A 22,372-nucleotide genomic window follows, 5' to 3' on the forward strand; every position below is an offset into this window, starting at 1 on the left:
TGGATGACTGGACTATAAGGTGGATAGAAAGCTGGCTAGATCGGTGGGGCTCAACGGGTAGTGATCAATTGCTCGATGTCTAATTGGCAGCTGTATCAAGTGGAGTGCCCCAAAGGTCGGTCTTGGGGCCGGTTTTGTTCAATATCTTCATTAATGATCTGGAGGATGGAGTGGACAGCAAGTTTGCAGATGACACTAAACTGGGAGGAGTGGTAGAAACACTGGAGGGTAGGGATAGGATACAGAGGGACCTAGACAAATTAGAGGATTGGGCCAAAGGAAACCTGATGAGGTTCAACAAGGACAAGTGCAGAGTCCTGCACTTAGGATGGAAGAATCCCATGCAATGCTATAGAGTAGGGACCGAGCTGCTCGGCAGCAGTTCTGCAGAAAAAGACCTATAGATTACGGTGGATGAGAAGCTGGATATGAGTCAACAGTGTGCCCTTGTTGCCAAGAAGGCTAACGGCATTTTGGGCTGTGTAAGTAGGGGCATTACCAGCAGATCGAGGGACGTGATCATTGCCCTCTATTTGACATTGGTGAGGCCTCATCTGGAGTACTGTGTCCAGTTTTGGGCCCCACATTACAAGAAGGATGTGGAAAAATTGGAAAGAGTCCAGCAGAGGCAAAAAAAATGATTAGGGGGCTGGAGCACATGACTGATGAGGAGAGGCTGAGGGACCTGGGATTGTTTAGTCTGCAGAAGAGAAGAATGAGACAGGATTTGATAGCTGCTTTCAACTACCTGAAAGAGGGTTCCAAAGAGGATGGAGCTCGGCTGTTCTCAGTGGTGGCAGATGACAGAACAAGGAGTAATGGTCTCAAGTTGCAGTGGGGGAGGTCTAGGTTGGATATTATGAAACACTATTTCACTAGGAGGATGGTGAAGCACTGGAATGGGTTCCCTAGGGAGGTGGTAGAATCTCCTTCCTTAGAAGTTTTTAAGGCCAGGCTTGACAAAGCCCTGGCTGGGATGATTTAATAGAATATTAGGGCTGGATGGGATCTCAGGAGATCGTATAGTCTAACCTCCTGCTCAAAGCAGGACCAATCCCCATATGGCCCCATCAAGGATTGAGCTCACAATTCTGGGTTTAGTAGACCAATACTCAAACCACTGAGCTATCCATCAGGGGTTGGTCCTGCTTTGAGCAGGGGGTTGGACTAGATACCTCCTGAGGTCCCTTCCAGCCCTGAGATTCTAAGATTTGATTCTATGATAATTGGCACTTTTAGTTGGGTCCCACCGGAACCAGCATCATTACACATGTGAACACCTGTTCTCACTTTCAGGTGACATTTCAGGTGACATTATCTCCTGCAAATTATAACCAAATTTGTTTGCCTGAGTGATTGGCTGAAGTAGGACTGAGTGGACTTGTAGGATCTAAAGTTTTACATTGTTTATTTTTGAATGCAGATTTTTTAAAAATAATTCTACATTTGTAAGTTCAGCTTTCATGATAAAGAGATTGCACCACAGTACTTGTGTTAGGTGAACTGAAAATACTATTTCTTTTGTTTTTTACAGTGCAAATACCTGTAATAAAAATAACTATAAAGTGAGCACTGTACACTTTGCATTCTGTGCTGTAATTGAAATCAATATATTTGAAAATGTAGAAAACATCAAAAATATTTAAATAAATGGTATTCTGTTATTAACAGTGCGATTAATCGCGATTAATTTTTGTAATCACTTGACAGCCCTAGGTGGAATATAAGGAGGAGGCAGGAGATACAAGTCATGAACAGAAAAACAAATGGCTGGAACTAAGGGCAGGAAAGAAAACAGAGGCCTGTAGTGTTGACAGATTGAGGTCTTTGTTGGCCTTCTCCTTAACACACAACTAACGTGTCTTCTACGTTTTTCAACATCCACCTGATTCCAAATTGGCGTTCCAGTTCCTATGGTCCCCAAAGGGGATCCAGTGAAGACATGCAAGCAACAGCACAATAAAAATATATAAAACTTTAAGTTACCTAAAGGTTTGATGTTTTCTCTTTTCTCTACTTCTCCCCCCAACCATATATTACAGGTTAGAGGGGCAGGTTTGCTTTACCTGTTACACTGATATCGGACATAGCCTTGTTCAAACATTCTGAACCTTCTCTCTTACTTAACATGGGTTTATGGGACCTCAGTATTAATTTCATTTAAGCCACATTTAAATTTAAAGTTAGGTGCTTGCTGTTCCCCTTTTTTTACAGACACAAGCCAGAGAAGAACATAAGAAAATAAGAGCGGCCAGGCTGGGTCAGACCAAAGATCCATCTAGCCCAGTATCCTGTCTACCAACAGTGGCCAATGCCAGGTGCCCCAGAGGGAATGAACAGAACAAGGAATCATCAAGTGATCCATCCCCTGTGCCCATTCCCATCTTCTGGCAAACAGAGACTAGGGACACCACTCCTGGCTAATACCCATTGATGGACCTATCCTCCATGAATTTATGTAGTTTTTTTTTAACCCTGTTATAGTCTTGGCCTTCACACCAGCCTCTGGCAAGGAGTTCCACAGGTTGACTGTGTGTTGTGTGAAAAAATACTTCCTTTTCTTTGTTTTAAACCTGATGCCTATTCATTTCAGTCGGTGACCCCTAGTTTTTGTATTATGACAAGTAAATAACACTTGATTATCTACTTTCTCCACACATGATTTTATAGACCTCTATCATATACCTTCTCCAAGCTGAAAAGTCCCAATCTTAATAATTTCTCCTCATACACGTTTCACACCCCTAATCATTTTTATTGCCCTTTTCTGAACCTTTTCCAATTCCAATATATCTTTTTAGATATAGGGTAACCAGATCTGCATGCAGTATTCAAGATGTGCACGTACCATGGATTTATATAGAGGCAATATGATATCTTCTGTCTTATTATCAATCCCTTTCTTGATGATTCCCAAAATTCTCTTCACTTTTTTGACTGCCGCTGCACATTGGGTCGATGATTTCTGAGAACTGTCCACAGTGACTCCAAGATCTTTCTTCAGTGGGAACAGCTAATTTAGACCCCATCATTTTATATGTATAGTCGGGATGATGTTTTCCAATGTGCATCACTTGGCATTAATCAACAGTGAATTTCATCTGCCATTTTGTTGCCCAGTCACCCAGTTTTGTGAGATCCTTTTGTAGCTCTTTGCAGTCTGCCTTGGACTTAACTATCTTGAGTAGTTTTGTATCATCTGCACATTTTGCCACCTCACTGTTTATCCCTTTTTCCAGATCCTTTATGAATATGTTGAACAGTACTAGTCCCAGTACAGACCCCTGGGGGACACCACTATTTACCTCTCTCCATTCTGAAAACTGACCATTTATTCCTACCCTTAGTTTCCTATCTTTTAACCAGTTACCAATCTATGAGAGAACCTGCCCTCTTATCCTATGACTGTTTACTTTGCTTAAGAGCCTTTGGTGAAGGACCTTGTCAAAGGCTTTCTGAAAATCTAAGTACACTAGAGCCATGAGATTGCCTTGGTCCACATGCTTGTTTGACCCCCTCAAAGACTTCTAGTAGATTGATGGGGCAGGATTTCCCTTTACAAAACACTTCTATTTTTGTGCACAATAACATGTCAACTCTTGGGGGAAAAAGCTTTAACTGTTGACTGGTTTCTGCCATCTTTTTGTTGCTGAAGATTACCCAGGGATTACAAATTAAAAGCAGAGATTTTTAGTGCAATCCTTTTAAAAGGTAGCTTATCTCATACATGTATTTTACATAAATCCTTCTGCCTCCGTGACAGGAAAGATCACTGGCCTGGCAGGTTCCAGCGTAGGCGGCAGGTTCTATACATTTGCTGTGCTCGGGCTCCAGGAATATTCAGGGCCGGGTGCCTGCTCCAGCAATATTTGGAGCTGGGTCTCTCCCTTGGCCCTGCCTGGATCGGGCCCCGGCCCCCACGGGTCTCTCCCCTCCCCTGCCGCGTCCCTGCCTAGTGCAGGTCCCAGCCCCCACCTGCCACCTCTCCCCCTTCATGCCCCCCCTAAGCCGCGCCATCCCTGCCCGACAGAAAGCAGCACGGCGCCTCTCCCCTGCCTGCTCGTGCTCCCGGCAGAACAGCTGTCTGCTGCCCCAGAGTCCTAGTGTCTGCCCTCCACGTATGGCAAGGCAGGCTGCCCTTACCCTGCCCTAGCCTGAGCCTCTCCAACGCCCCAAACCCTCATCCCCAGCCAGAGCCCTCATCCCCCTGCACCCTAATCCTCATCCCCAGACAGAGCCGTCATCCCCCCGCACCCTAATCCTCATCCCCAGACAGAACCCTCATCCTCCTGCACCCTAATCCTCATCCCCAGCCAGAGCACTCATCCCCCTGCACCCTAATCCTCATCCCCAGCCAGAGCCCTCATCCCCCCGCACCCTAATCCTCATCCCCAGACAGAGCCCTCATCCCCCTGCACCCTAATCCTCATCCCCAGACAGAGCCCTCATCCCCCCGCACCCTAATCCTCAGACCCAGACAAAGCCCTCCTCCCCCTGCACCCTAATCCTCATCCCCAGACAGAGCCCTCCTCCCCCACACCCTAATCCTCAGCCCTAGCCCTGAGCCCCTCCACATCATGAACCCCTCATCCTCAGCCCCACAGCCCTCACTTCACACCCCAACCCTCTGCCCTGAGCCTCCTCCTACATCATGAACCCCTCAGCACCAGCCAGAGCCCTCATCCCCCCTGCACTCCCTCCTATCTCCAAACTCCCTCCCAGAGGGTGCACCACCTCCCCCTTCCCACACACCCCTTCCTACCCCCAAACTCCCTCCTAGAGCCTGCACCTCTCACCCCTTCCTATGCCCCCACCCCCAGCCCAGAGCCTGCACCCAAACTCCATCCCAAAGCCTGCACCCCTCACCCCCTCCTGCACACCCACCCCCTGCCCTAGCCCGGAGCCTGCACCCAGCACCCAGACTCCATCCCAAAGCCTGCACCCAGCACCCCTCCTGCACCCCAGACTTCCCGCCTCAAACCTCCTCTCAGAGCCTTAGGCTGGTGAGGGTGGAGTTTCGGGGGGGCGGAGTTGGGGGGCGGGTTCTGGGCACCACCAAAATTTCTACAAACTTGTCACCCATGGTTCCGGGAAATCTTCTATTATGGGTTATAAACTACTTTGTTACAAGGCCTCTCGGACCAGTTAGTAACTAAACTCCCATTATCTTCTGATAAACTGAAGTTCCCTCTTTTGGACCTTTGGTACTTACTCATTTGACCATTGCTTTGTGTTACTATGGCCTTTAGTCTCCTGGACACTGAACACATGGCTTCAGCTGAACTTGGACTTGTCCTTGGTGCTAGGTGAGCTGGGGTGTAGCCTGGGTTGCTCCAGGCTCCACCAGCCCTGCCCCTGTGTCCGGTGCCTTAATAAGCTCCAGAGGGACAACTGGCTCCTCTCTGAACAATTCTTCTACTGGGACTAGGGTGCCCCCACCAGAAGCCTCATCTCCAGCTTACACTTTTCCAATTTTCTCTCCAAGTCCCATCTTTCATGGGTGAGGGCCAGATGTGCCTCAGTACAGGAATGCATCTGGTCTCTCCACTCCCGGATGCCCTTTCTCTTTACCACTTTTACATTAGACATCAAGGCCCATGGGTTAGGATGATCATAAATAGCTCAGCTCTGTTCTATTGGTATGAAGCCTCCTTCGCGCTCCTTGACACACTTTAACACAAAAACCACTAGAGTCGTATTCAAACTAACTCTTGCCTGGTCTGCTGGGAACTTGGCCAGATCCATTTTTTTCCCCAGGTTTTCCTCCAGGGCATTAATGAAGACGTTAAATAGTGGAGGCCCAAGAACGACCCCTGTGGGACCCCACTGCAAGAGGCCTGCTTGATGACACTTCCCCACTTGCACTTTCATTGTGAAATCTATCAGTTGGCCATTTTCAAATCTATTTAATGTGTCATGTTAATTTTATTTCATTCTAGTTTTTTAATCAAACTGATGTGTGGTACAAAGTAAAACACCTCACAGAAGTCTAAGTGTATTGCATCAGTGCTATCACCTTTATCAACCAAACTTGTAATCTCATTAAAAAAAGATTTAAAATTAGTTTGACAGGCTCTATTTCCCGTGAACTCAGGTTGATTTGCATGAATGACATCACCCTTCTCTAGTTCTTTATTTACTGAGTCTCTGTGACCTTTCCTAGGAAAGACATCTGTTCCTTGTTTTAACAGCTAGCAGCTCAATTCCTTTTAGGCTTTGGGACGCTATGTGATAGATTGGAGGAGGGTGATGTAATGCATGTAAATCAACCTGGGTTCCTGGGAACTAGATCCTGCCAAGCTACCACCCAGACTGATAACCCCTTACCTATTACCTGGTTCTGTGTGTTTCATACACTTTCTTTAGTGGATCGAGTTGTTCCCCCCTGCAGAGGAGAGGAGCGGCAGTCTTTCCCTCTCCAAACTGGACCTAAAGAGATTACTGATACTACATTTAATCCCTGTAAATCATAGTTCAAATCACAATTCTCCCTCTAACCCGTGTATATCTTAAACAAGGCTAATTCCTTTCTTGTGGAATTACAAACAGCAAAATGACCCGTCAATAATTACAGAGCTGGTCGAGCAAGATCAAATCAGAAGCAATATACTAAACAGGCAAGAAACAAAAAAGAGGAACAAAAGCAAAGCAAAAGAGGAATTCCCATATTCCAAAAAGCTGCAGGGTTATGACTGTGCCTGGGCTCCGACTGAGAAGTCCAAATAATTTTTTTCTCTGATTTTTTCTAAGGGGAGCTGAACCCATCCTGGGCTTTTGGCCACAGGAAGGGGATCTCCCTTTGCCTGCCTTGGGGTCCCCATTTGGGTGCCTGATCTATTGATTGCATTTTAATTAAGTTGATTACTAAAGAATTCTCATGTAACACTCTGTGCTTTGACTGGGTCTACTCCCAGAACCAGGTCTATTACTGTTGATTTGGGAACCCTGATGTGCGCACTTCAGAAAAACCTTTGGCTTCTGCAATAGTTTTATTGGAACAATCAGTAAAAATACAAACACTCCCGCCCAGCAAAGGAGGCAGAGAGCATCCAGTATCCTCGCCATCGTCATCACCACCAGTGGTCGGCACCTCCCAAGGCACGCAGGCCAGGAGACAGCTTTTATAAAGGGTCACGATTATGCTCGCTATGCCTAATGCGTATTCAGTAGGGTTTCAGCCCCTTAGCTGTATTTCCTCAGATGGCTAATGTTGGGGTGCCCTTCGCTCATAAGTTATTAGGTCTTCTATCTCAAGCTTATTTATGTCAGTTAGTTACTGTGACATTTTTGTGGTTGGACATCTTCTGGTGTTCCTAACCTACAATATATAATGCCGATTTCAACTGGCATCTTGTGGTAACCTGGCAGCAGTTTAGTGATACTTGGTTATTACAGCGTTCTGTCTTGGGCTATCTTGGGCCATTGCTGCCTTATGAGTGGGGTCACTTACTGGTTAGATGCTCATGCTAAGGCTTTTGGGGCCTTACGCCTTGATTAGCTTAGCTAAGCTCTTGTCTTCCAGCCCTTGAGGCTGGTAGGCTTATTGCATTAGTGCCTTAACTTATACCTAGGCCTTGCCTAGAAAATACCTACCCCTGTAGGCTACAAGTGCCCCACACCTTGATAGGCTATTGATTAAAGATCCCATCACGTAAACTCAGATCAGTGATTGACTGTTTAGGACAAATAGTTGCACAGGAGCATTCTAGTACCTGATCCATCTTTGCTGTCAGTGCAGGCCACATAATTATTTGGTTCTTTGTATTGTGTTACCTCATCATGAGGGATTATCTGGGACTGAGTGGTGCCTTGGGTTGATTGGTACCTCCTGAGGTGCAATGGGATTGGGAGCACATATAATTTGGGGTTGATTTCCCACAGGAGGTGTTTGTGGCAGTACTTGATACCCTTTGCTTAAACCCCTAATCTTCTGATGCATACAGTAGAATACAACGAAGATAACAGATACATGGCTACATGCCCAAAAAATATCTGTGCCTTTGGGGTGAACCAAACATGCTGAGTTGTGACCTCACACTGCAACTGACCATCAGAATGGTTTTGACGATTGGTCACTATGCGATATGTCCCCACGATAGGTCACCCTTTCCATGAGAGCCTTTCACGTAGTTAGCCTGCTGGAGCATGAGGATAAACGACAATAACGACTAGTTCTGTTGATACCCTTTGTTCTGACCATACTGGGTGCCAATGGCTGAATCCATCCTCATCTGGATAGAATACAGGCAAAGAGATGGTGGCCAAGGCACATAAGAATTATGCCCCCATGCAATTTTTTGGTGGGACAACAAGAGTCATGATTTGGATGTGGTGTCACTGACCCCATGTTTCTAATTGCTCCTCCTGACAATTTCTGACAAGGATTTGAACAAGTGGCTTTTTTCTTCCCATCTTCTTGAAAACATTTTGGCCAATATCATTTTAGCAATTAAATCTGGACCCTTTCCAAGTTCTAAGAACTGTAAGGTGTAAGGCGATCGTATCTCATAAATACTCACCATGTGCTGAGCAGATAATTCCTTTTCTCATATAATGATTCCTTTCCTGATCATTCTCGTGTGCAATTAACTGGCTGATTTTGATCTGAGTTTCATTAAACAATCAAGCTCTTTCATGCATATTGTACACTCTAAATCTTTCCTTATTTGATAATCCTTGTATTCCCTGCAGCACTGGATCGACACCCTTGTGGGTCTCTTCCTGTAACACATAACTAATATGACTTCTAGGTTTTTCAACATCCTTCCAATTTGACATTACAGTTCCAAAGAATCCCATCACAGTTCCTATGATCCCCAAAGCCTCAAGCCCACATTACTTTCTGGGGTATATAATTTGGGTTTGGTATGGATCCTCAAATCTGCTGTGGCCTGTACCTGTTGTGGTTACGCAGTGATCTTATCTGCAAGGAATACTGAAAAGAGAGAAGCCATCTTGGGGTACATCTACACTATGGGATTATTCCGATTTTACATAAACCGGTTTTATAAAACAGATTGTATAAAGTCGAGTGCACACGGCTACACTAAGCACATTAATTCGGCGGTGTGCGTCCATGGTCCAAGGCTAGTGTCGATTTCTGGAGCGTTGCATTGTGGGTAGCTATCCCGTAGCTATCCAATAGTTCTCGCAGTCTCCCCCACCCCTTGGAATTCTGGGTTGAGATCCCAATGCCTGATGGGGCAAAAATCATTGTCGCAGGTGGTTCTGGGTAAATGTCATCAGTCATTCCTTCCTCCGGGAAAGCAACGGCAGACAATCATTTCATGCCCTTTTTCCCTGGATTGCCCTGGCAGATGCCATAGCATGGCAACCATGGAGCCCGTTCAGCTTTTTTTTTTACAGTCACTGTATGTGTACTGGATGCCGCGGACAGAGGCGATACTCCAGCACTACACAGCAGCATTCATTTGCTTTTGCATGATAGCAGAGATGGTTACACTGCTCTACAACCAAAATGCTTCTGAAATAAATGTAGTCTAACTTTACTAATTCTGGGTGACTAAGAGTGAAAATGATGCTTAAAATTATTGATTGGCTCTAGTTTTCAAGATATGCTATTGGGTCAGTATATATCACCCTTGACTTGGAAATGGCAGGGGATAAGTGGATTATAAAGGGAAAGGAGCTTAATTTAAACCAGAAATTACTAAAATACATCTTTGATTGGATCTATGTGTAAGCAGAGTCAGGATGAGCGCTACCCTGACATCTGGTGGTAAATTGTAGGGAGTGTGGGAAGAATTCCAAGAATTTTAAAGAATGGGGAAAGATTTGCATTGGCATCCACCCTCCACTTAGCATAAGCCCACAGCAGCCTGGGATGGTTATTTTAACAGCTCTGGGATCCCCAATTTCTTTGTTATTGGGGCAGGGAAAAAAAGTTTGTCACTCTGATTGTGTGAATGGGGAGCTGTGGGACTGCTTTGTGACAGAGATGACTCAACCTCAGTTGGGTGGTACTTGCTAAACATGGGACATGGGTTCCAAAACCACCTGAAGGGAGAGAGGTTGGGGTCTGGTGTGTGTCCCTGATAGTATAGGCCTCTTGGGAGGGCCTGGAACACCAATTGCACATCCTTCTCTCACTACTGTGGAACGTCAGAGTTGATTCTTTATTCCCTTAAGAATCCTGATACAGGTTACTGAGCTGAACTCACTTTGGGCTACTGGTGCACTAGCACTGGGGCTCCCCCACTAAGAGCTGAAATCCCTAAAGAGCTGAAATGACTGAGCTGAGAGCACTGAGTACTGTGCTAACTAGTGGGGGAGCCTGAAGCTATACTGTGGAACAGAGCAGCTGGCGGAGTGGAGCAGTTTGTGGGGATGGCTGGAGCGGATCACGGGACAGCTGGTGGAGCAGAGCGGCTGGCAGAGCAGAGTAGCTGTAGGATGGGTGGAGCGGCCCGCAGAGCAGAGCAGTTTGCAGGGACAACTGGAGCAGCTCACGGGATAGCTAGTGGAGCAGAGCAGCTGGTGGAGCGGAGCAGTTTGTAAGGACGGCTGGAGGAGCAGAGTGGAGTGGCTGGTAAAGCGGAGCAGTTCGTGGAGAAGGCAGGAGCAGAACCCATGGAGAGGCAGGGCAGTTGGCATCAGACCACGTAAGGTGCCCCTTTCTACCCAGGCTGGGGGGAGGGACCTCTGCAGATAAACTCTGGAACTTTGGGGCTTCACTGATCCAGGACAGAGACTTTTGGATTGTGGGACTTTTGGGACTGTGGGTGATTTGGGGGGTTGCTGGACTCAAGAGCCCAGGAAGAGGACACAGCCCAATTTCCTGGGGTGGGTCTTTGCTCACGGTTGGGTCTATGAACTCTAGTTGAAGGGTTTTCCCAATTTAGTGTTTGTTGTTTATCTCATGTACTAAACCTTTTCTGCTACACCGAGACTCTGTGCTTGCGAGAGGGGAAGCATTGCCTCTTTGAGGCGCCTAGGGGTGTGTGTAAGATTTTCCCAGGTCACTGGGTGGGGGCTCGAGCTGGTTTGGCATTGGGTTATTGAAACGGAACCCCTGGATACAGAACCCGGCCCTTGTTGCTGCCAACTCAGAGGGGCAGAAGGGTTACATATGAATAAATCTATGACTGGGTTTGGACAGTACTTGCTTTTGAGGCAAAACAATGAATGATGCAATCTGAAGCTGGTATTGCGTTATACATGATATGAATTGCATCATGGTATTCCTAGAAGTCATGGATGATGCAATCATAACGAAGCTTACATCACTCTGCTGAACAGATTGCCCTATATCAGCTCTAGAAATTATACAGTGTCGTGCTTTCTTATTTGTCAGTGTTTGATTTTGCAAAGGGACACATTTCTGTTTAGCCAAAGTGAGCAGAGATGCCTCGTACTTGTGTGAACAGTGCAGATAACTTCTGCTATGTTTGTGGTGAAGTGACTTTTGCATCACAAAAGCGCAGTATAACCACTATGGTTAAGAAAGCCTATCACCTTTATTTTGGCTGCAAAATTGGAGATCAGGACAAGAGGTGGGCCCCACACATATGCTGCAACACTTGTGCAACAGATCTTCGCCAGTGGTTGAATAGGAAAAGGAAATGTATGCCTTTTGCAGTGCCAATGATTTGGAGAGAGCCAACAGATCATACCAGCAATTGTTACTTCTGCATGGTGCCTCCAGTTGGAAAAGGTGTATCAAAGAAGAAAAAGTGGACTGTGCATTATCCAAACATTCCATCAGCTATACGCCCAGTACCCCACGGAGAAGGACTGCCGGTTCCTGATGCACCAGAATCATTCTCACTTGAGTCAGACGAGGAAGAGGAAGAGGATGAAACTTCTGGTCCTGAACCATCAATGTCACAGGACCCACATTTTCTCCCATCCTCCTCCTCTGAACCACACCTCATAACACAAGGTGAACTGAATGACCTTGTCAGGGATTTGGAACTAGCCAAGAGTAAGGCAGAGCTGTTGGGCTCCAGACTACAGCAGTGGAATCTCCTGGCAGGCTATCAGGGCAAATGGAGCCCATCAATGCTTGCAGACTATTGCTGGACAGTGACAAGAGATGCTCCATTTAATGAATACAAGAGACAAGCCAAGAAGTGTTGAGTTGACACTGAATAGGACTAAACTATGTACACCATAGTGTTTTGCCTTTTGTTTCATAATAAATTTCATTTATATAACCCTTTTGCTTATTTTTAAAGTGTTACATAAACAGGACAGGGGAAATATTATCATGTAAAGCAACCATAAACACATGAAAAGACCTAGGTTTACAATTTATGATTAAAACTCTGCTATTTACACAATATACATAGACATAAAATGTAAAAACTTAAATATCTAAGAAACAGTAGCCAATCAGTTGTTTTAATTGTCATATTTGAATTCAGCACATCAAAATACATAATAAATATCACATTTTATCTCTAAAGCAGACGACTTCTCAAAAATTGTTGACCGGTGTTATCAGTTGTTCTGTACCATCTGCTGCCGGTGTAAATTGGCAATGAGATGATGGTTATCTGTTCTTCTGTGCTGTCTGCTGCTATCATGGGTGCCCCTGGCTGAGATCGGTCAGGGCGCGAAGGCAAACCTGGGAATGACTCCCCGAGTCAATTCCTCCTTTACGGTTTCTAAAAATAGAGTCAGTCCTGCCTAGAATATGGGGCAAGTGTACTGGAGAACCAGTGTACCAGAGAGCACAGCCGCTCCGTGTCAGATCCTGCAGAAATGATGAGCTACATGCCATTCACGGGGGGGGGGGGGTGCCCCTGCAACAACCCCACCTGTTGCTTCCCTGCTCCCCCAACCTTCCTGGGCTACCGTGGCAGTGTCCCCCCCCATTTGTGTCATGAAGTTATAAAGAATGCAGGAATAAGAAACAATGACTTGTAAGTGAGATAAAATGAAGGGGAGGCAGCCTCCAGCTGCTATGACAGTCCAGGCAGGATATTAAACGGTGTGGGGGAGAGAAGCCCAGCATCCCGGTGCTATGACAGTCCAGGCAGGACATTAAGTGGTGTGGGGGAGAGGAGCCCAGCATGCCGCTGCTATGACAGTCCAGGCAGGACAGAATCTTTTCTTTACACAGGAAAGGGAGGGGGCTGATGGAGCTCAGCCCCCAGTTGCTATGATGAGGACGGTTACCAGCCGTTCTGTACCATCTACTGGGAATGACCGAGAACCATTCCTATTTTCACCCAGGCGCCCCCGGCCAGCCTCACCTGAGGCCAGCCAGGAGCACTCACGGGTTGATAACAAGGACAGCTACCAGTCCTACTGCACCGTCTGCCACTGGGCAGGGGAGAGGAGCAGATACTGCTCTTCACTGCTGCAGCATCGCGTCTACCAGCGGCATTCAGAAGACATAGGGTGACATTGAAAGAAGTCAAGAAACGATTTCTTTCCCTTTTCTTTCACGTGTGTGTGGGGGTAAATTGACGAGCTATTCTCTGAACCACGCCGGACAATGTGTTTGAACCTACAGGCATTGGGAGCTCAGCCAAGAATGCAAATGCTTTTTGGAGACTGCTGGGGACTGTGGGATAGCTGGAGTCCTCAGTACCCCCTCCCTTCCTCCATGAGCGTCCATTTGAGTCTCTGGCTTCCCGTTATGCTTGTCACGCAGCACTGTGTAACCTGTAGATTTTTTTTTCAAATGCTTTGGCATTTCGTCTTTTGTACCGGAGCTCTGGTAGAACAGATTTGTCTCCCCATACAGCGATCAGATCCAGTATCTCCCGTACGGTCCATGCTGGAGCTCTTTTTGGATTTGGGACTGCATGGCCACCCGTGCTGATCAGAGCTCCACGCTGGGCAAACAGGAAATGAAAATCAAAAGTTTGTGGGGCTTTTCCTGTTTACCTGGCCAGTGCATCCGACTTCGGATTGCTGTCCAGAGCGGTCACAGTGGTGCACTGTGGGATACCGCCCGGAGGCCGATACCGTCGATTTGCGGCCACAGTAACCCTAATCCGATATGGTAATACCGATTTTAGCGCTACTCCTCTTGTCGGGGAGGAGTACAGAAACCGATTTAAAGAGCCCTTTATATTGATATAAAGGGCCTCGTAGTGGGACGGGTACAGCGTTAAATCGGTTTAACGCTGCATAAATCGGTTTAAACGCGTAGTGCAGACCAGGCCTGTGTTTCTACCCCTGGCTTCCCTGCCTTTATAGGGCCAGCTGAGGCCTGATTAGGGTGTGGCCCAGCTGCAGCTTCTTCCCCAATCAGCCTAGTAGCTTTCCCCTGCCACAGCCCTCTCCCAGGGCTCTCTTTAAACCCTTCCAGGCAGGAGTGGGGGAACACCCCGTTACACTCCCTTATCTAACAGGTCGATGTGTATCAGTCATGATGGATAATATGACTGCAATGTTCTATATCAACAAACGGGGGGGTGCACACGGCTCTCCACTATGCCAGGAAGCCCTCATGCTATGGGACTTTTGTGGCAAATACTCAGTCGACCTACAGGCATCGTACCTCCCCGGGGTCCAGAACGAGCTGACGGACCATCTCAGCAGGTTGTTCCACATTCACGAGTGGTCCCTTTGCCCAGATGTCGCATGTTCGGTCTTCCAGAGGTGGGGGTGTCCCCTGATCGACCTCTTCACCATGCAACTCAACAGAAAGGACCTAGGGGTTACAGTGGACGAGAAGCTGGATATGAGTCAACAGTGTGCCCTTGTTGCCAAGAAGGCTCATGGCATTTTGGGCTGTATAAGTTGGGGCATTGCCAGCAGATCGAGGGACGCATGCATTCCTCTCTATTCGACATTGTTGAGGCCTCATCTGGAGTACTGTGTCCAGTTTTGGGCCCCACACTACAAAAGGATGTGGAAAAATTGGAGAGTCCACCGGAGGGCAACAAAAATGATTAGGGGTCTGGAGCACATGACTTATGAGAGGCTGATGGAACTGGGATTGTTTAGTCTGCAGAAGAGAAGAACGAGGGGGGATTTGATAGCTGCTTTCAGTACCTGAAAGGGGGTTCCAAAGAGGATGGATCTAGACTGTTGTTTTGATCGAACCAACATGTACAAGGTGAGAGGCGGCACCTTACCACGTAGAGGGGTTGTACTTTACTACGTAGAAGGGTTGCACCTCAATACGTCACGAGTGATGTGTAACTTGTTTGTACCTGTGTATAAGAATGCATCCCTGGGGCGATGTCTTTGTCCGGCCGAGGGGGCAGTGGAAAGTCCCACCACTAACTGAGCCGAGTCCATTGACCATGGGCACATATTAGTAGTATGCCTTTTACTAGAGTAACAATCTAGGGGAACTATCGTTGTGTCCAATACGGCAATAAACCTGGCCGACGTGCCTTCGTACCTTACTAGGCTCTGTGGTCACTGGGGGTTCTCTTCAGGTCTGCTGTGTCAGCTATCTGCGCAGAGCTGGGGCAGCACCCAGAGGGAACACACGCACGCAGCCGAGTGATACCAACAAGGAGAGAGCAGAGCACCACACTGGTAGCTTCTGACAACACCTCTGACAACAGGAGGGTGGTGAAGCACAGGAATGGGTTCCCTAGGGAGGTGGTGGAATCTCCTTCCTTAGAGGTTTTTAAGGTCAGGCTTGACAAAGCCCTGGCTGGGATGATTTAGTTGGGGTTGGTCCTGCTTTGAGCAGGGGGTTGGACTAGATACCTCCTGAGGTCCCTTCCAACCTTGATATTCTACGATTCTATGAAGTATCAGCAGTTCTGCTCCTTCCAGAATCACAGCCCGGGTTCCACAGCGGACGTGTTCTTCCTCAATTGTGAACAGGCTCTTCTATAGGCCTTCCTGCCGATCCTGTTCATCCACAAGGTCCTGCTCAAGAGACCGTGCTCAGGTCATTCTGATAGCACTGGCCTGGCCCTGTCAGCATTCGTACATGTCTCTCCTAGACATGTCTGTGGGAGCCCTGATTACCTTACCACTCTTCCCAGATCTTTCACACAGGAGGGGAGGGATAACTCAGTGGTTTGAGCATTGGCTTGCTAAACCCAGGGTTGTGTAGTCAGTCCTTGAGGGGGCCACTTAGGGATCTGGGGCAAAAAAATCTGTCTGGGGATTGGTCCTGCTTTGAGCACAGGGTTGGACTAGATACCTCCTAAGGTCCCTTCCAACCCTAATATTCTATGATTCTAGGATCACGGGTGTCTCGAACACCCAAACCTGCAGTCACTCCATCTCACAGCATGGAGGCTCCATGGCTGAATCCATCCCCTACTCCCTGACTAAAAAGACACCCCAGGATTTGGCAACACCAGAGGGATAGAGCAAGACAAAGAGGTAGCAAGGCAGATTCGAGAGTTTTTCTCCACCTGAGAGGCCACTGATCACATAGACGCTGTCTGTGTCGTAGTTCAGGCCTCACTAGCTCGTTTGACACACGCCCAGAAGTACGTGTTTGACTCAGCGCTCTCTATCTTTGGGAAGGATATAAAAGACAATATACAAATCCTGATCACCTTCGCAGATGGACAGACGCCCCCTGTTCTACAGGCCATTAATACAGCTGATGTCCCCTGTGCTAAAGATGCTAAGGGCAACCCTGTTCATTTCAAATTCAATAACTCTGCACTCTTTGCCTGTAATGCTGGAGCTGACGAGGGCAGTTTTAATTTTGATGAAATGTTCTGGAAAATGGGAGCCATGAGCATGAAGACATTTTTTGAGTCTTTCTTTAAATTAGAAACCAGAAGTTTAACATTAACGCAGGAAGTTCTCAAAGCTGGTCTGGTGAAGCTAGAAGAACTGAGAAAGACGCAGGAATCTCTGGAACAGCACGGGGTGATATGGAGGCCAATAAAGACTTTGAGAAAACAGTGCCAGTGCAGGAGAACATCTCTGGTACAGGTAACTACATAACAAACTGCCAGCGATGTCACTATACGTGTCACTATCCCTGTGGAATCCCTAATGATGATGGCAAGCGCGGGTGTGCGGCTATAGATGGGAATACAGGATATTGCACAGTTTGCCCTGGTACATGTGTCTGGAATGGTCATTTCTGTCAGAAGTACAAGTGGGAATATCAAGTAGTAACAGAGAAACAGACCTATGCACAACTGAAAGAAAAGTATGAGAAGGCATCTGGCCAGGTGTTATCGACACAGAGTGTGGTTGAGAAGCTGTCTCAGGAATACGCTGCAGTGGAGGAGATATCAATGAAGCTTATTGATAAATCATCTCGCAGCCTCCAGCGTCTGCAAGCAATTGCTTTGAAACCCAACCCGCTGTCCACTCCGGAATACATTGACCTGCTGATCACGTCAGAACAACAGGAACTAAAGCCTGGGTACCAAGAAAGGATAAAATCGCTGAGGGAAGTAGCTGAGATTATAAGAAAGATTGCCAATAAGGAGGCTTTGCTGCCAGGAGAGAAGAATATGTATGAGAACCTTGGAAAAAAATAGTCTGCATTCAAAAAAATTGTGAAAGGAAAACTGGATATTGTTAAAAGCTGGTTTAGATAAAATCTGACGGCAGCTTACCAATGAAATTGCCAGTTTAAACAAAGCATGTAGCTGAGCTATGATTCAGGGTTGGTGTCTCTCGTTTTTATAACATTTTCTTTTAAGATTCAGTAACCTGATTCTCCTCTGACTTACCCCACTTTTATTGCACTGACATCAATTTACACCAGTGTAACTGACAGCAGAATCTGACCCCTGGAATCTGGGGGAAAGAAAACATTTTTATAAAAATAACAAAAAATGTAGTTTGACTCCTTCAGAGGGAATTGCTTTGGTATCAGATGTTCACAGGGAAATGTCTCAGATCAGGGTTAGAAACCCATGTTCCAGCTGTACGAGCGCTCGCTCTGTTACTGCCCAAACCGAAGCTGCACCAGTGTAAGTGCCACAGTGAGAGGTTTCCTCCAAAATGCTGGTGCTGACAACACTTTTCTTTTTGTAATACCCGAGCTCTCTGAGTGTTGATGGTTTGTGAGTTTATTCATCGTTAAAACTTTTGTTGCTGAGGGGTATGAAAAAAATACCCCCCTGAATGACAAAAGTTGTAATGACGAAAAGCACAAGTGTGGCCAGCACTTCGCCGGCAGGAGCTGCAATCCCAGCACTCCCAGCTTTATTTTGTCACTGAAAGAGTGCTTGCCCCCACCCTCAAATTGCTACTAACTTCAGTGGAATTTGGAGAGACACAACGGAATATAGGGTTAACCCTATAAACAAGTTTTCATAAACTTTGCAGCACCTAGTGCACCACCGGTGCTATAGAACAAAACAACACACACCCATATCTGAGCATTGTCCTTGTGGAGCCAAGTCTCTCCCGGGTAACTGCCCAGGAGGTTTGGACACAACTGACTTTGGAAATCTCTCCCTGGTGGTTATGTGCAAAGTTATTTAATCTGCACATTTTCACTGGTCTGGGGCAGAGAAATGGGCACAACTCCTGCCTTCTGACTGGCACCATGCCCTGCCCCAGCTCCAGTTAGTGCTTTGGATCAAGGCCTTTGCAGAAGGAGAATTTTGCCCTAACAATGGGTGACTGTCTGGCTCTGAAGCATGATGTGAACTAGCCAAAATAAACAAAAAAAGTTTATCTTAGTGAGCGACCCTGTAAAATTACAATCAGGAACTAAAAATCCACATCAAAATTCAGACTCTTAACTAAAGGGAAGTACAGTACAATTAGGATAGCCATCGTTTATCAACGGGGACACATAATTGACATAAAGTGTAAAGTATTATGGGAAAAGGTCGGGTTTTGTAAAAAAATGTCAAAATTCTTGTTTGTGAGAAACATTGTTATTATAAAAAGGAGAAATGATATTGTTACACAATTTTCAAATAAGTAAGTGTGTTTTGTTAACATATATTTTTGTTCCATTAAAATAAAGTATTTTTGTTACATATAGTAACATTTGTTGGTTCTATTGTAATATAAAATGAAACTCTGAACCATAGAGGGAGGAAAGAATGTTTGTTCTTTATGTTACAGAAAACAGATATTCCAAATGATAGAAGATGAAGTTTTATTTGTTTGGGCTGAGGTTGGCATTTGTGCTTGCTTGATTCTGGTGTATTGGTGTGTATTTGGAGAATGTCCCACCTACAAAAAGGACCCAGGAAAGCCACCTTGTAACCTGCAATGCTTCTAACAATATTTTGGCACAAGCAAATAAACAGCAAAGAGTTCAAAGAAGCTCAAAGTAACTTCCGTTGCTGAGGTGGCCATGGAAAGAGTGGGGGAAACCATCAAACGTAACTATCAAAAGGACAAAGCATAGAATGATTAAAACAGCAACCAGCCCATGTGAAATGTTAGTTGTGAGGCGATTTGGTATAGTTAACAGGATCCCTCCTAGTGTCGAAAGGTATGCAAAGCAAAGTGTACCAAGACAAGGAGGAGTTTATTTATTGTTTTGGTGTTGTGTGAGGGGTGGGACACAACGTTTTTGGAAAATTCCACAGCCTACCAATCTCCTGGTGAGGGGCACTACATTTGATGAATTAGATGTAACCGTAACCAGAATTTGTTGGTTAGAAGTATATTTACCTTAAGAAATCAGTCCTTGTTGTGCATCACAACTTTACTGGTTTCTGAGCCCAGATCCTGATGCAAGTTACTGCTCCCCACTTATAAACCATACAGTAATTATGCCTAACACTGAAGGACCTGAAAACACATATACACCCCACACTGTACTTCCTCTACCACTACAAATGTAGTAAAAAACCTAGAAACACAATATTTACCCATAACACAATCAGGCCCATTTCAAACTAAGGTAACTTTAATAAACGCAACCTTATCACTAACTAAAGTAAATGTCAATTTCAAAAATGCTTCAGTTGCAGTTCTTTATCCCAACTATACGTCATCGATTATGAATCAATGTGAAATGCCTGAAGTTTGGTGGAAACAGGGAAATCAATGATAAAAGAAACGAAGAGACACAGGAACTGTACTGGGAGCATTTGCAGCTGCTCAAGTAGAGTGACTGGAATAAAAGCAGGAGCTTTAAAGAGCAGATTAGGAGTTGTTGTTGTTTCAGAAGCAACAGGAACAGTTCTGAAACCACAAGTTTGGGCTAACACTTTAAACAATCAAATGGCAATTAAGATCAGTCAGGCTGTAACTGATACAACTGGCAGCACAAGCTTTAGACACACTTAAAAGTATGTGTCATGGCTCATGGCATGTTAACAAAGGGCACATGCAGTAATTGAAGATATAAAAGAAATTGTCACTTATATCAGCATTGGCCAAATTCATTAAACGTATGGGCTGCTGAAAACATGCCTGGGGAAAGTAAATATTTGGACTGGTAGTGTGGTCAGTTCTACTCATTATACTAGACAAGGATGTGCAATTTGGGTTTTAAGTTCTATAAATGGAGAAATAGTTCAAGCCTATCCTGTAATTACTATTGGTTGGGAATGGGATTCTAAGTTGTGGTATCCCATTAGAGAATGGAATTGGGCCATTAAACAGCCTAACTTCACACTAATGTGGATCGATGGATGTAGACAGATGCGATTGGAATTGTCAAAATGGGGAAGAGCATACTAAACATTCAAAATGTAATGATATACAAGGGGAATGTAATTTACTTGTGACACTAGAAGGAGATGAAAGCTTCTAATATTTGGGCGAAGGAAAAGTCTGTTTTCATGTTAGAGAACCCAGCAGTATAAAAGTTGAAACAGAAAATGTCACACTTATAGGCACGGTACGAACAGGTAGTTGGTTCACTAATCAAAGCATTCAAGAAATAGAAGTGGGACCATGAACATACTCTGTTCTCACTACGGATTTATGATAAAGAAATCACATTACAATTTCGAAAATATCTTGAAAAGGTAAATCTGGGGCTATCAGAAAACATATTGATCCAACTGAAAAACATGACTTCAATTTTACAAATCAGTAGGCAATTAGAAAGACAAGTAGGGGATATTACACTAAAACTAAAGTTGCTAACCAAAAAATCATGAGAAAAGCTGAAATTATCCAAAAGACCGGATGTCATAGTTGATAGGAACCACTACTGGGGTGGTCACCTACTGCCAATGGAGTCTTCAACAAAATGTTACAGCGCACGGTATGGATAACTGTAATCCAAGTTATTTGTGTAATATCTGTAATAATAATAATATGTTGCTAGACCAAAAGAATGCTATTCAAAATACAAATTGCCCAGAAACAAATAGAAATTGACAAGAGTCTGTTAAAAGGTCTACAATCAGTTCAGGACAAGTTGGACATTGAAGGCAAATTTGTTAAACATGATTAACTATAAACAAATTTATGTAACAGTTTTTTGTTATGTTAAAATGTTAAGAATTGTCATTCAGGTTCATATATATGTCTTATTTTAAAATGTTTAACTGTTAAATTATGTGTTAATTATTGTAATTGTTAAAAATGTGTTTATTCGTGTAGTGGTTCTACCTAAGGTTTAGTCAAATAATTGTTAAGTTACTGTTTATTTCATAAATATCTGTGTAATGTAATTGTTAAACACTTGTGGCAGTTTGTCTCAGTTTTGGCCAAACTAACCAAACTTTTCATAAAAAACCAAAGTTGATACACACACACACACACACACACAGAGTTCTGATTCCTGCCGCCACCTTCAATGTATTGTGAGGTCAAAGTCAGCAAACATACAGTCTTTGCACCCTATTATAGTAACCTTCTATGCTTTAAGTGTAGGTGGTAGTTACGGGCCCTGAATCAGAAAGAGACCTCAGGTAGCCTAGACTTCATTCGAGTGAAGTAAAATCAGGGGCAGCAAGGTATTGTGTCAACGAGAAGAAACATCTGCTCAGTCCTAAGTAGGAGCCTTAAGCCAATGTCAGATGCCCAGTAAATTCACTAGTAAGTGATGGTGAGATGATAGATATCATCAAACCATCACAGAGGAGACTGTTACTAGAGGTCTTCTCCAGCCCCACTCCGTGTGCCTGATCTCTGTTCTGAACAGACAGGAGCTGCTCCTCTCCAAGTTGCTGATTTTTAGCGTGCTCAGTATTGAGAGACAGGGGAAAAGCTCAGTGAAGTGGCATGAAGAGCAGAATTTCCAAGATGGTGCCCTGGCAAAGAGAGGGGGGGGGGTGTGTGCGCTGTCCCGATATTTAGTTGTTCGTCCCGGGTCCTGACTGATGTATGGTCAGGACACCATTTGTCCCGATATTTTTCACTCCAGCTTCCCCCCCACACACTTTGCCCCCCCCTCAGGAATGTGTCCCGATATTTCGTTCTTGTCACCTGGTCACCCTGACTGGCAGGATCACACTCTGAGGGAAACAAGAAGAGCTCTGCATGTGCAGTACGGGTGACAGAGAGGTCAGGTAACCTAGCAGCTGGCTGGTCAGGGCCCATTCATTCCCCTCTCTACTTGTTTCAAAGG

The 22,372-nt window shown here is 45.3% G+C and overlaps 1 pseudogene; it reads left to right on the top strand.

Annotated features, from left to right (window-relative positions):
* The first annotated feature begins 14,428 nt into the window (after positions 1-14,428).
* On the top strand, positions 14,429-21,299 carry LOC115642906 (annotated as a pseudogene).
* Positions 21,300-22,372: the final 1,073 nt, after the last annotated feature.

Source organism: Gopherus evgoodei, unplaced genomic scaffold (assembly GCF_007399415.2).
Source record: "Gopherus evgoodei ecotype Sinaloan lineage unplaced genomic scaffold, rGopEvg1_v1.p scaffold_47_arrow_ctg1, whole genome shotgun sequence".
Classification (NCBI taxonomy): Eukaryota; Metazoa; Chordata; order Testudines; family Testudinidae; genus Gopherus; species Gopherus evgoodei.